Source organism: Pteropus vampyrus, unplaced genomic scaffold, assembly GCF_000151845.1.
Source record: "Pteropus vampyrus isolate Shadow unplaced genomic scaffold, Pvam_2.0 Scaffold361, whole genome shotgun sequence".
Classification (NCBI taxonomy): Eukaryota; Metazoa; Chordata; class Mammalia; order Chiroptera; family Pteropodidae; genus Pteropus; species Pteropus vampyrus.
This window is the reverse complement of record NW_011889142.1, coordinates 643,029-653,171: the sequence shown is the minus strand read 5'-3', so window position 1 is coordinate 653,171 and position 10,143 is coordinate 643,029. Positions and strand designations below refer to the sequence as shown.

The 10,143-nt window shown below is 52.8% G+C and overlaps 1 long non-coding RNA gene across 8 annotated transcripts in view; it reads right to left on the bottom strand.

Annotated features, from left to right (window-relative positions):
* The window catches only part of LOC105305068, a 64,390-nt gene extending 54,390 nt beyond the window's left edge, over positions 1–10,000 (bottom strand). For 5 of the 8 annotated variants that reach the window (XR_002777079.1, XR_002777078.1, XR_002777077.1 and 2 more), the window contains exons 1-3: positions 4,989–10,000; positions 4,332–4,807; positions 4,051–4,233 (exon numbers count right to left, since the gene is read on the bottom strand). This is a non-coding gene — a long non-coding RNA (uncharacterized LOC105305068). Of the gene's footprint in view, positions 1–4,050; positions 4,234–4,331; positions 4,870–4,988 lie in introns of all 8 variants that reach the window. The other 3 variants (XR_002777076.1, XR_002777074.1, XR_897054.2) reach the window with 3 other exon arrangements.
* Positions 10,001–10,143: the final 143 nt, after the last annotated feature.

The window sequence follows — 10,143 nt, the reverse complement described above, 5'->3', positions numbered from 1 at the left end:
CACGAACTCTTTGAAACTACACCCATTAAGCGACAGCCCCCCGTTCCCCCGTCTCCCGAGCCCCTGGTAACCACCAGATTTTAAAGAGCCACTGTGTGGGCCACAGGAGACCTACCTACAGGAGTTTCATGTGATCCAGTCACTATTCTCTCTCCACAAGCGGCCAGCCAGTAACCTGTCATTAGGTCCGTTGTCAATTTGTAGTGATCAGATGTCGTGCAAAGCAGCTTCCGATATCATGAAATTTCATTTTACGCCCGCTAGAAGATGGGACTCTGACAGCCTTGGGACTGGCTGCGGTTGAGCCGCTTTCAGAGAACGGAACGAGATGGACAGAGCAGCCCCCTACGACCGCTCGTGTCAAAGCACCGCGGTACCAGCCGAGCGAATCCCGTTCACATCCCAGAACGTGATACCTATGCCGTGCAAGACAGGGAGCGTGGCCATCGCCGGCGCTCTCAGAAACTTCAAACTCACATCTGGACGGCAACAGGGACTAGAGGTGAAAAAGCGGCCTAACCGGTTACGAGGGGCACGTGTCACAACGCTGGTTGGCAAACTACAGCCTATGTGCCAAATCCGGCCCCTGCGGCTTTTTGTTATGTTCACCAGTTTATTATAAAGGATGTAACAAAGAACACACGCGACAGCCAGGGGGCGAGATCCACGGCGAGGCACGGGGACGAGGCGTGAAAGTCTCGGAGCCTCACCCGTTTCAGATTCTTATGGAGGCGTCGGCGCGCAGGGAGGACTGACCGCGCGCTCAGTCTCCTGCTCCTCTCCCCTTCCTGCGTGATGGCGGATGTGGCCGAAAGTTCCACGCATCTCATCGTGACTGGTGTTTCTTGTGACTAGTTCCTATCCAGAAGCCACCCAGGAAGCCACTAAGAGTCCTCATTACAACGAAAGATGCTCCTAGCGCTGTGATCACTGAGGAAATTACCAGGGTTTTAGGAGCTCTGTTCCAGGAACTGGGGGCAGAAATACACGCACGTACACGCATGCACGCACGCACACACACACACACACTTCTATTGTGTCACAGGCTGACAACGAAGTTTCACAAAGTAGATGGCTTAAAACTATAGAAATATACGATCTCCCAGCTCTAGAGGCTAGAAGTTAGAAATCGAGGTGCCCACAGGGCCACTCTCCCTCCGAAGGCTCCTGAGGTGGACCCTCCCTGGCCTCTTTCCATCAGTCCTTGGTGCTCCTCGGCTTGTAGCTGCCTGCACCGTCGCGTGGCTCCCTGTCTGTGCCCACATTTCCCTCTGCTCATAAGGGAACTAGTCCCATTGGATGAGGACCCACCCGAGTCCAGTGTGACCTCACGCTAACTTGATTACAACTGCAAACACCTTATTTCCAAATAAAGTCACAGTCACGAGTACTGGGGTTCTGGACCAGAACTTGTCTTTTCGGGGGACAATTCGACCTACTGACAACAAATCAAGTCCCAACTATCTGCATCACTTCCTGTGTCCCCGGCTACCCGCCTACTTCGTAACAAGTCCCCCCTGCACACCTGTGGGCCTCTGACCTTTGCACCATCTACTATCCTCTACCCATTCTCCAGGGCTAAAATCTAGCTGTTCCTCGTCCCCAAATACTGACTTCCTCCATCACGCTATGAGCCCACGGTGAATCCCTTCTACGAACTCTTACAGCCAGGGCTCAGAAATAGCCTCATCCGTGTGGTACGTACAGAAATGAAAGCCTATCTGAAGGTTCTAGTCTAGTGTGGTCGAGAGAGCGTGCCTTGGCATGACACAGCATGCATTCGCACTTAGCTCCGCCACTTCCTTCCTGTGTGACCTTGAATAAATGACTTCTCAGTGCGTTGGCATCTGTATCAGTAGAATGTGGACCATGGTGCCAACCTCGCAGGTTGTTGTAGCAGCTGGGGTGATTCCTCTGCAGCGCAGAGTAGCTATTTTTATTGTGAGAATCAGTGTAGCTCGCCTTTTGATTTGTTTGTCCTGTTCTTTAGATCGCATGTATCAGTGCGATCCTATGCTGTCTGTCTTTCTCTGTCTGACTCATTTCACTCAGCATAACTCCTTCCAGGTCTATCCATGGTGTCACAGATGGCAAGATTTCATTCTTTACAATGGCTGAGGAATAGTCCACTGTATACATGTACCACGCTAGCTTATTCAGTCATCTGCTGGTGGGCACCCCGAATGTTTGCTTTAATGTATTGTCTCAAGTGTTTTGTTCGGAACCCTTTGCATCCATAAACCGCAGTGGGGATGGCACGCTACGGCCCATGGGCTGGCTCCGAAGTGCTGCCAGTTTTTGCAAATAAAGTTTTACTGGAACACAGCCCTGCCCATCTGTTTCCATACTGTGTACGGCTGCTCTCACGACACCGACAGGGCAGATGTATTAAAAACAGGGCAAAGTCCTAATAAGGAAACACGAGTGCTAACTGTTCGGACGCTTGAGGATGGCTACATTTTAAAGTGATCCGCAGAAAGGAAAAAACGGGGGAACCGCTGTAGTTATTCACCACATGTGGTTCCCGCATGTAACGTGCATCAGCACTTGGAAAACTTTATGACGGGTGGTAACGCTTCGGGGCCTGTGAATGACCTGGTCCTTGTCAACTACTCAACTCTACGGCAGTGCGAAAGGCAGCAGTGGACAGCAGTGCATGAGCATGGCTGGCTTCTCACGGAGCTCTACTTACGGAAACGGGGAGCTGGCCTGGGGGCCGCAGCGTGCCGACGCCCGGCCTGTGCCAATGACGTGGCCACCGTCACCGCGCCGGCAAGAACATTTACGAAAGCATTCGTTCACAGGTTTTCTTGCCGTTTTCCACCTGCTGCCACAGAGAGCAATTTCCCCGGGGCTGTCGGCTAACAGCATGTTTGGCGTAGAAGCGGAGCCGAATGGAACCTGTGCGATATGAACATCGTGCGGGAGACGAAACGAACGGACGCACGCACGCTGAAGGGCTGCGTGGGAGGGAAGTAAATGCTCGTCACAGCGACCTCCGCATCCCGTGCGCCGTCTCTCGCAAACCTCAATCTCCCTCTGAGAACGAACTCTTCCCAGGGGACCCTGTGACCTCGAAGAAGGCAGTGACAAGGCAGCCATGGGGAGGCAGGAAGGCCCAACGACAAGGCTCGCCACATCCCGCCGCTTCAAGTACAGTGCCGTTTAGATCTTTGGAATGTGACGCCGCTAGATGACGAGCCCAAGAGAAAGAGAGAGGAACGAGCAGAGACCCGCTGTCACGAAGGGAAGGAGCGTGGACAGGGAGGGCGGGGAAGCGCTAGGGAAAGACCCGGGGTTCAGGAAGCGACAGCCAGATTTCCATGACCCGTTGTGACCCGGCAGAGAAAGAGCACGTTAACATTCATGTCCCGACATGCGAGCAATGTCACGTGAGCCGTGGAAGACACAGTACAGGAATTCCCTTTGATCGACGAGTGTGACAGGCTTCTCCGCGTTAGAAGCCAGCTTCTCCGTCATTCGCGTTCCCCGTGCCGCCTCGTCCACGCAGGTCTTCCCGCAGGAGTTAGCCAGACACGCGGGAGCCTGCGCCAGGGACACCGTGCTCCGCGGGCTCCATTTCCAGACCATCGTCATGGAAAAAGGTGACCTTTATTCCATGAAGAGTGGCAGATGCCAAGAAATGATGTAGCCCCAGGAGGAAGTGCGGATGGAGGCGCTGCTAGCGTAAGGCACGCGTGGCCGTTTTACGGGTGCTGTCGAGATGAGCGGTGAACCCCAAACTGAGCGCGAGTCCAACGGCTGCAAAGGCCGCGACCCCTGCTGCCTCCGAGGTCACGCGTCCGAGGTGCCGCACGCTTCGCTGCCACGGAAACCACGAGCCTCTTGACAACGTGTCGGAAAAAGAAAGGCTCTCGACCAGCGTCACGTTGACATCGTGCGACACGCGCCTTTGCCGCTTAGTTCACTGGGGACAAGGCTGTGGTGCAGAACGCCCTGTGGGCTTTAAAAGTACAGGCCCCGAAAATGACATTTCCGGAGCCTCCGTGACAGAAGCCAGGGCCGAGTGAGCCCTTCGCCCCTGCTTACCTTACTCGCCACACTTTGTCACACGGAGCAGCTGGCGGCGTCTCCCGCGTGCCTTTCGCAGACATCGTCCGCTGCGCAGCCTCGTGACGGCTTCCGGCAGAGACAAAGACCACTGTCACCGTCTACGACCCTCGTTCAGTCAGCCTGCTCCGCCTCCACCGCACGGACACGCGGCGGCGGGCACTGAAAGGGAAAAAGCGAGAACGGGAGCTGCGGACAGAAACGCAAGGTCCCCCCCGAGCGTCTTCCCCACCGGTCACGCTGACACGCTGTGCGCTTACGCGTTTATTCCTTTGCCTGCCCTCGCAGGAATGACAGCTCTACAATGGCAGAACTTTGGGACTATCTAGAACAGTCTCTGGCCCTCAGCAAGCACTCAATCGATGCCTGCTGAAGGACGGCGGGGTCCGGCGTCGCGGCCATCCCTTCTCGCATGGCACGTGGAGAATCCCCCCGGACCTCCGCCGACTCCCCGAAGCTGCCCAGACGCCTCGTCATGACACCCACGGCGACGGCGACTCACTCGGGCTCGCTGGTGAACCCACTCAGTGACAGATAAGTCTTGGCATCGCTCCTGACCGATGACACGGTTTCTGGCTGCCCAGGAATAGGTATTTTTAACAACATCCCAGGCGGTTTGAAGCATCAAAGATTTTCGCGCCATGGCGGAGCACGCGCTCGGACACCATTGTTCAGTCTTCCAGTGACGAATCACAACACTTCTGTGGCACGTGGCGTCCCCAGGCTCTGAGGGAGTCTAGAGGACACACAGTCATGGCTCAGATTCCAGCCCACTTTCTCCAGCGAGTAGCTATCGCTCTGCAAAGACCGCATATCACAGCGCGACGACCTCGGGCGGCTGCGCGGCGCCCACTCCCGCCCCTCCCCTGCCTCGTCCCACGCGCGGGGCGCGCCCGCCACCGCCACGGACCACTTACCAGGACGGCGCGGGGCTGACTGCGGCCCGTCCGACTTCCCCAGTGGCCTCACGGGGACCGGCACGGCTTCTGATGGCACTCGTCGTCACCTGCAGTACCGGGACAAGGAAGAAGGAAAAACATAAGACAGAACAGTGAAGTTTCACATCTCACTTTAACTTGACTTTGACCACATGAGTCAAGTCAGGCAGCCCACGGCCCAAACCACAGATTTCAGTCCCGCAGGCGCTGCTGCTCGCTTCGCAGTTACGCTCTTCATGTGGCAAAGGACGCCGCACCCCCTGTGACAACTACTGCTGAACGAGGATTCCTGCCTCCGTTTTAAATGAGATAAAAGTGCGTTAACCAAATAACTCACCGAAGTGTTGGGACGCAGGAGTGAGCTCTGACGCGGACCCTGCGGCTGCCTGCGAGTCCTCCCCCTCTTTACACCTCAGTACCCCTACCCTTGAGTGCGGTGACGTGCTGTCTCAGCAGCCCTTGTATGTCTGGCCGTTATGACCCACCAGTCTATACTCCGGACCAAAAGCACTGAACGAAATCTCCTTCTACGTTTATGCTGAGCAGGTAACAAAGCCTGTCATTCAAAATCGCAACTGCCCCCAGCACTCACCTCCGCCATGTGTGAAAAGGAACAGAATCTACCTGTCCCCCCGTCAGCTGCCCGTGTCACCGCAAGGAGCACAAGGAGCTGGGTGGCCCGGGCTAGTCCGCTCCTTCCACGACCGCCCTACCAGGAGGGCTGGGGCTGAGACCACAGCCTCCCATAAGACAAGCCAAAGACCCCCCCCCAAGGCCCTTTCTTTCTAAAGAACTAGCCTATTGCCTCCAAGATTCCCAGTTCTTAGCTACTCAGCATGAAAGGCGACCTGGACCCCTGGCAGGTCAGCAACGATGGCCCAAAGCCCAGGCGATTAATTATCATCCTTAGATGCTGGCAGCACCGGCCAGGGCACACGGGTTTCCTGTTACGCGGTGACATGCAGAAACCCGGAAACCACACGGGGACACAGGAGCAGTTTCTCGGGGCTCATTTTTAACTGTTTCACCCACCACCAGCAAAATCTTGTGTCTAGCGATCGGGAGACCCAAGCGGACCCAACCTCTCCCACCACGAATCTGGGTAGTGGGGGAGGGGGCAGGGGCCTTGATGCGGTTGAGCCCTCGCTTCATTGAGCAGCCATTACTAGCAGCTGCTGCCAGTAATTATTCAGCTTATTCAAGCCCAGAGGGACAAGGGTGGGACAGGAATGTCAACAGGTGTCATTAGGGAATAAACGGTGAAAGTCACAGAGCCCAGAAAGTTTAACATTTCTCCCTCTTACTTGCGTGTGCACGTACGAACATGAATTTCTGGTTCACAAAACTTAGATGAAACCACACTACTGCCCTGTAGGCTATTTTTTTTTTCAATTAATTTGTATGTTGCTTTATTACACAAATACTCCAAAATTTATCCAAATGTACTCTTCGCCAATACGTTAACGTTTTCTAGTTTCAACTGCTATCAACATTGTGAACACTGCCATACCTAAGTCTTTCAGAATGCCTCAGAGTACTTCTTGAGAGTTTCTTTAGAACATTTAAAGTCATTCGGAATATTTCGGGCTAATGCCAAATATCAAGCGAGTGGCATTGCGATGTGACTTCGTTGCGAAGAAGCACTCAGAAGCTGCTGGGAGAACCAGCTGCCCCCCACGCCACTAAATGCAGTGCAGGGAGATGCATTATGGGAAGAGTTTTGACACTTCTACTATTTCCAGAAACAAAATGGCTTCTCACCCTACAGCTCTCATTTCCAGGCATATCTGCACTGATATCCACACCAACTTGAAAAATAAAGATACAAATCAAAAAAAACACTATTTTTCAGCACCATGGTGGGTCACCTATGGGTGAGCTCACAGTGGATGACAAGTATTTTAAAACGCACCCAACGAAGATGGATAAATAGGCAATAAAGCAAATATAGCAAAATGTTAATTATACCATCTAGGTAGTGGGTTTTAACTGCACGATTCTTTCAAATTTTCCGTATGCATGTTTGAAATTTTACTCAATAAAATGCCAGGGAGAATCGACTAAGCAGCTTCCGAAATCAGGCTCAAAGGCCTTTCTGTCCGTTTTCCTCCCAGAATGAGACCATTTGATATTCTCTCCACTTTCTGCTTTTAGATGTAACTTTCCTGCACTGGACTTGGACCTGTCTTTTAAATGACGTGAATGACAATATACCGCCAGGCAGTTGCCAAGACAACGTGCAGCAGGCTGCGAGGGGACACCGCAGGGCCCTGACCTCTTGGAAGTCCACGCTCACTACCTGTGCAAGTCCGAGTAAGTGAATATTTCGGACACCCCACGTCTTCATTTAAAAGTCAGCATTCGGACCCTCTGACTGACTTATCCCACATTCATTCCTTACTTTCCACACTGTCGCTGCAAACAGCTGTGCAGAAAGCAGCGGGCAGGGGCAAAGGCGCCCCAGCATACTATGTCCACGGGCTTCCAGTCGCCATAAAACAAAAGGAATTGCTAGGGTTCAAGCTCAAGACTTGAAATTGCGACACACAGTCTAGCTGACTATAGGTCCCTGGGGGAGGCCTTGTCACCTCCTAGTTTGAACTGTATCCTAGCTGGCCCCTCTGTAAACTAGGAAAAGGACTTGTCATAAGCAGTTATGAATGAGGTGTATCGAAGGAGTTTCTGAGATGCTGCTCAGTGCACAGGGGAATGAGACCATCACTGTTGAGTGATGATCCACAACAAGGTAGGCGATCTTTTTCCTGAAAGGGCCGGGCCTGTGGGCCACCAGATCTGACGTACTCAGCGCTGCTAGTGTGCACCAGGGGTCACGGGCAAAACGTCGACAAATGAGCACGGCCGTGTTCCGATGGAACTTTATTAGCAAAACCAGGCGGCCCGTGGGCTGTATGTGCCGACCCCTGACCTCCCCAGGAATGCGAGCGGAGGATGACCTCAGGAGTGAAGCGGGTACGAGTCTACAAACAGGAGCCATTTAGCAAGCCCCGGGCAGTGATGATGACAGTCCCACCAAGGAGGAGACCGTCAGCCGTTAACAGCAGTAGCCACCTCTGTAAATAGCGAGGACTGAAATCCAAACAGAAAAATCGCTTTCTCTCAGGAGAAAATCTTGAGAATACATGTAAACACGAGACGGGAATAGCAACTTTCTGACCACACGCATGTTGAAGCAGTGGACAGTCCAGAGCCTGTGCAGATCACGTTAGCGGGCGCACGATTAAGGTTTGTTGGCGAGCCATGCATTCAGCCGTCCAATAAACACTTCCTGAGGCCTACGAATGTGCCAGGCTGGGCTCTGGAGATGACGACACTACACTGCCCCGCCCTCGAGGGGTCACAGCCTAACAGGCGACAGAGGGAGGGAGAGAGACAAATACACGGACAGTTACGGTACAACCTGGTAAGTGCTGTAACACTTATCAGGCTGTATCATAACGGCCTATGTCAAATTTCTTTCTGGGCGGTGCCGCCCCAGGCTGCCGCTGGCTGTAACAGCAAGAGACGGGAGGAACGAACTGTAGAAATCAAAGGTTATATGGTCGTAAGCGATTTCAAAAACCCTGGCTCTGCCTCACCGCCCATCACAGACTGAACTCGGGAACCAGACGCCGGCACGGACCCCGCTGCACAGACAGGTGAAGGGGACAGCGAAGGACCCCGCCAGCCGCCTCCTCCAAACGCACGCTTCGTTGTTCACTGTGCTTTGCTTATTACACGTGTCAACCTCCCTACCACGCGCGCGAGCCTGGTTCAGCATCTGTAACTAGCAAAGTGCTCAAACATGGGAGCGCGCAACTCACTGGACTTACCCGGTACCGCTAGACAGCGAGGAGCCATAAAGAACGAAAAAGCCGTGAAGTGACGGCTCGCTCTGCACCTCGAAACCCAACAACCTCTTCATCGAAACGATTTTCAAGTTTCAGTGTTAAGCATAACAGAGCTAACATACAGCTCACACGGCGGGAAGACTTTAGAAAGCTCGACTTAATAAATATCAAGGAAACAGATTCCCTGACCCGGAAATCGCAGACCCAGTTTCAGGAAAGCAGAGTAAGACACCGCGCCCTTCCCCACGGTCCCCGAAGACCTTTCAGAGTCTCTCGTCTAAATCACAGAGATATTTTAACGAAAACGACTCAGAGAGGTAAGGCCTTCCCACGCCCTTTTCCAAATGTGCCGAGGGATCGGAGAGACTCCTTGAGATCTAGTGTTAACTAGTCATTTGGTCCAGATGGTTTCAAACAAAGACAGGATGAGGTTCTCTGCATCCCGTACTGTTACTAATAAGGCCTAGGTTTCTAATGGCTCGTCTCAGCACCAGCAATGAGAGCTGAGGACATCACCGGGTTGTTGCCATTTAAACCCAGATCCCTGTCTTGGGACCGGATGTCTCTGAGCCACTACCTTCCCCCTCAAGCCATCAGGCGGCTCTTGCCTCCACGGTTCACTCTGCTAAGTATCGGCCTTCTCCAACGTTGCCGTCTGTGCCTGTGAGTATTCTACATCCCCGAAGACCTCAGCGTTACCTGTAATTGTGGACATCACATTACATCCACACCCTCCCCTGGATCACTCAAAAGAAGATCAGGGCCTGAACGGAGGCAGGAGAGGGGACTACGGTTTTGTGTTTTGTCTAAGTGCGTTTCTCATTAGGGACAAAACTTTGCCATGTCTTCTTCCCACACTCACAGCCAGGGAGCAGCCCGGCTGTGCTTTTCTTTTAGATACAAAGAAATGGCTACCTATTTAAGGACAAACAAACGTTATCTCCAATTGGCTACCAAGAATCTGACACGCGTTCCACTGGGCAGCTGTCTCTGGCATCACAAAACTTTCTTCGGACTCGATGGCAACAAACATGCCAGGGGTGTATGTGCAACAGATCCTTATACAGAGCACATAATACAGCTCTGACCAAGAGATAACATTCTGACTCAAACTGAATAGTTCACGCGAGGAAATGAGCTAACAGCATTTGAGAGAGTCCAGCCTCACCAATAAGAGAAATGTATCGTAAAGCCAAGATACCATTCTCTCACATAAAAAGTTTTAGCAAAAATCTGTTTTAGATACCTAAATGACTGGGTACTAAAACTGACATAATTTTCTGGAA